Source organism: Eublepharis macularius, chromosome 6, assembly GCF_028583425.1.
Source record: "Eublepharis macularius isolate TG4126 chromosome 6, MPM_Emac_v1.0, whole genome shotgun sequence".
NCBI classification, from domain to species: Eukaryota; Metazoa; Chordata; class Lepidosauria; order Squamata; family Eublepharidae; genus Eublepharis; species Eublepharis macularius.
In genome coordinates this window covers 99,612,878-99,617,649 of record NC_072795.1, presented here as the reverse complement: position 1 = coordinate 99,617,649, position 4,772 = coordinate 99,612,878, and the positions used below count along the sequence as shown (strand labels likewise).

At 41.4% G+C, this 4,772-nt stretch overlaps 1 pseudogene; it reads right to left on the bottom strand.

Moving 5' to 3' along the window:
* Positions 1 to 1,362: 1,362 nt before the first annotated feature.
* LOC129332703 (60S ribosomal protein L24-like) lies at positions 1,363 to 3,727 on the bottom strand (annotated as a pseudogene).
* Positions 3,728 to 4,772: the final 1,045 nt, after the last annotated feature.

Sequence of the window (4,772 nt, the reverse complement as noted above, 5' to 3'; positions counted from 1 at the left end):
ACAAACCATGAAGTTGTTATTATCCCTAATGGGGATTTTTTTAAAAAGGACTTAAAAAAGTACCTGCATTTCCCCCCAGTAATGCTAGTAGCAACTTGAAGGTGAAGGCAATTTAGAGAAGGGCAGTGTTGGGCTGGGGAATTCAATGCAGCCTTTTCCTTAACATCTAGTCTAAGAATGAGAATGTTTATTCTTCCATTCACATTGTCATGGGACGCTCCCCACCCTTCTGAAGTAGTTACACCACTGGAGGGGCCATGGTTCAGTGGTAAATCATCTGCTTGGCATGTAGAAAGTACTAGGTTGATTCTCTGGCATCTCCACCATTCTTTGTAAGTCAACAAGATCTGTAGTAGCAGAGAGAGAATTACCTTATCCGTGTGGCATGTGTCTGCAGATGGACAACTCACTATCTCATGTTTCATGTGTGGGCACTTTTAGATTTTGAGAACAAGTGATGAGCACCGCCCTAAAATGGCTGCCGGCGGGGGGGCAGTCAGTCATCAAACATCTTCCATGAGGATACAAAAAGTGGGGAGAGATTCCAAGCCAAGCATCCTCCTATGATAAAGGCAGCTGTTTCCAAATGAATGCTCCTTGCAAACATAAAAATGGTATCTCCTGGACTTCTGTGAAGCTCCTAATTATTTGTTTGTCTATTCACATTATTTATAGTCCACCTTTCTCATTGAGACTCAAGCTTAAGTCAATATGATAAACAGCTGGGACATTCAATAAACAAGGCAATAGAGTATTCAAATACAAATTTGCAGAAATTTGAAAAGAAGCAGAAATCTGTTAGAGAGATGAAACAATGCTGAAACAAAGCATACGTAATTAAAAATGACATATTAAACAGCACAAGAACATAGTTAACAGCAACAAATAGTATACAGTAGTATATAATCTATAGTGGCTTCTTTTATTGAGTCAAGCCATCTCCTCTTTTTCTACTGCCCCAGCATTATTGACTTTTCCAGATAGTCTTCTCGTGATGTGACCAAAGTAACAGACTTAATTTTGTCATTTTAGCTTCTAGGGAGAATGCAGGCTTTATTTGAACATTTGTCTTTTTGGTATCCGCAAAACTCTCCTCCAGCACCACATTTCAAATGAATCCATTTTCTTCCTGTCAGCTTTCTTCATTGTCCAACTTTCATATCCATACATAGTAATGGCGAATACCGTAGTCTGGATTATCTTGATCTTGGTCCCCAGAGAGACATCCTTATCTTTAAGGATCTTTTCTAGTTCCCTCTTGGCTGCTCTTCAAAGTCTCAATATTCTGATTTCTTGGTTGCAGTCTCCCTTTGCGTTGATGATTGAGCCAATAGAAAATCTTTTTTTTAGTAAGTCAAATATTTATTTGACATAGCCAAACACCATGACAAGTAAGCATTTTCCACCAACATGAGGAGCAGAAACTTTCATTGCCTCCGCCGTCTTCTGCTTTGGTGCAGCCTTTATAGGTCCCTTTGTTGAGGCGGGTGCTGTCTTCTTGGTTCTCTACTTAGCCTTCCTTCTTTCCTTGGCAGCTCTAATGGCTTGCTCCCTTTGGGCCTTTTGCACTTCAGGCTTCTGATTTCTCTTGGCCATTATTTCAGCCAAAGGGGCACCTGTGATTGCCCTATGGCTCTTGACAGCACGTTGAGTGTGCTTCTTTTGCACCTCTTCAGACTGCCTTTTCTTGTGGTTTCACCAGTACAGAACAGTCCAGTTGATCTGATGAGGATTTCTCTTGGAGAGAAAGGCAGACTCACATTTTGCTTTAAGAAACTGAAAAACCTTGCCATCCGTGCATGCATAGTGGCAGCCATGTCCCAGGTAAATCCTGTACCTGCTAAAGCTGCACAACTCAGCCTTCACAATGGTGATTACAGCTCCAACCCTGGCAACTCCAGCGGTGGGAAAAGAGGAATAGAAAACCTTGAACAATTTCCATTTACTCATTTAAAATTGTGTAATTCCTCAGTAGTCATTACTTTTGTCTTCTTGATGTTCAACTGCAATCCTGTTTTGGTGCTTTCTCCTTTAATCTTCATCAGTAGTAGGTTCAAGTCTTCATTATTTTCTGCAAGTAACATGGTGTCATCTGCATATCTCAAATTGTTAATGTTCCTTCCACCAATTTTCACTCCATGATTTTCTAGATCCAATCTGGCTTTCCTTATGATATGCTCTGCATAGAGGTTGAACAGGTAGGGAGATAATATGCATCCTTTTCTGACAATCCAAAATGAAAGAAAATATAATGTTGGAAGACAGGACCCCCCAGGTAGGATGGCACTCAGTTGGCTACTTAGGAAGAGTAGAGGACAAGTATGAATAGTTCAGTTCTTAATGATGAGACTGGATTAATGCTGAAAGGATATCTAGTTATTGATATGAATAGATGCAAAAGGAATATCCAAATCTCTGCAACACACACAACAGGAACATGGAACGTGAGAAGTATGAAGCCAGGTAAGCTAGAAATCATAAAACAAGAAATGGAACATTTAAACACTGCAATCCTGTGTGTGACTGAACTAATGTTGACTGACTCAGGACATTTTCAGTCAGAAAACCACAAAGTGTTTTACTGTGGAAATGACTAACGAAAAAGAAACAATGTGGCTCTAATAGTGAGGCGAGACATAGCATAAGCATTCATGGAAAGCCTGCTAACATAATCACCACTATTCCATTTTATGCCCCAACTACAGTGGCTGAAGAAGAAGAAATGAAAAACTTTTACACAAGTGTCCTAAACAAGATATGCTGATAATCATAGGTGACTGGAACACAAGAGTAGGATACAAACCAGAGTCAAACATAGTTGGAAAATTTGAACTAGGATCACAAAATGAAGCAGGAGAGAAAGTCATAGAATTTTATGATGCCAACAACCTGTTCATTGCTAACACATGCTTCAGGCAACCAAAAAGATGACTGTATATGTGGAAATTGCCAGGTGGCTAATACAGGAATCAAATAGAAAACCTGTATTGTCGAAGGCTTTCACGGCCGGAGAACAATGGTTGTTGTGGGTTTTCCGGGCTGTATTGCCGTGGTCTTGGCATTGTAGTTCCTGACGTTTCGCCAGCAGCTGTGGCTGGCATCTTCAGAGGTGTAGCACCAAAAGACAGAGATCTCTCAGTGACACTGAGAGTGACACTGAGAGATCTCTGTCTTTTGGTGCTACACCTCTGAAGATGCCAGCCACAGCTGCTGGCGAAACGTCAGGAACTACAATGCCAAGACCACGGCAATATAGCCCGGAAAACCCACAACAACCATCAAATAGAAAACCTCTTTAGGTAAGCCATTCTATAAGGTGAGGGCCACCACAGAGAATGCACATCGATGGGCAGTTGTTGATTTTTCCCATTTACAAGGTGGCACCCGCAGAAAGCCCTGTTCTGATGAGCAAAGCTGCTTCTGTGGGGCACAGGGAGAAAGGCAGTCCCCTAGACATGAAAGATAAAGATCATGAAGGGCTTTGTTATGTGACAGCTAATACTTTGAATTGAGCCTGGGTAGCTGATGGGACACTGCAGAATGGAAGTAACATGTTTGCTCCGTCTAGTTCCTGATAATAACCGAGCTGTAGCATTCTGGACCAACTGGGGTCTCTGAGTAGAGTTTGAAGAGAGAACTATGTAAGCTCATTACAGTAGTCTAGTTTCGATGTTACCTTGGCGTGGATCCAGGCGGCCAGATCAGCCATTTCAAGGTAGGGGGCCATATTGTGAGCTAGACTGAGTAAGAAGAAGGCCTTTTTTGCCTTCTCTAGTAGCAATGCTGGATCCAGTATAACTCCTAGGCTCTTAGCCAAGTCTGCAAGGGTCAGCTGAAACCCCATCGAAAGTAGGGAGCACAATGTCCTTTAGTATGTCTGGCTTCCCAACCAGTATCATTTACATCTTGTCTGTGTTCGGTTTCAGTTTGTTTGCTTTCAGCCATTTGACCACAGCAGCAACTCAAGACCTCTCCTGCATCATCAGGGGATTTGGACAGCAGGACATAGAGATGGATATCATCTGCATATTGATGTCTTCCAATTCCAAAGCTATGAATGAGTTCTCCTCAAGGCTTTATATAGAGCTTGAACAACATGGTAGGTAAGATTGAGCCCAGTAGAACCTCACAAAATAATTCCCACGCTGAAACTAGCTGGTTGGCTGTTTGTTTTGGGGGAAATTACTTTTGGAAAGAAGGAAATGAAACCTTGGAAACACACTAATGGATGCATGGTAACCACAAACACCACATTAGGTCACTGCACTACACGAAGACAGCCATTGTAAGAACAATTTAAATCAGTTATCATAACGGTGGCCACAATGTATAGGCTGGCCTTTAATTATAGCTGCATGGCAGGTAAAACCGGTTAATTGGTGCAATTTTTAACAACCAGTGTTAGGACTATTAGAAAGAATGTTAGACTATAGCATTTACAAGGTTAACTGCTCTAAAATCACTGCTGAAGGATTACCTGGCTATTCATCATTCTGGTGATTAGCACATGGAGGAGGAAATGGGAAGACAGGAGGAATGATGCTCTCTGTCCATTGAGGATGAGATGTTCACATAAGCTATGAGATAAAGCAACAAGGATCCTGGCAGAAACGACTCTTGTTGAAAATTCCATATACCTACACAACTGATCCATGAGATACCGAGGATCTGTTTATAATTATTTATCAAAATAGTTATACCCTACTTTTCCGTTGTGGCTCAAGGTGGCTTATAATTCCAATGGGTAAAACAGACAAAATACAATAAAACCC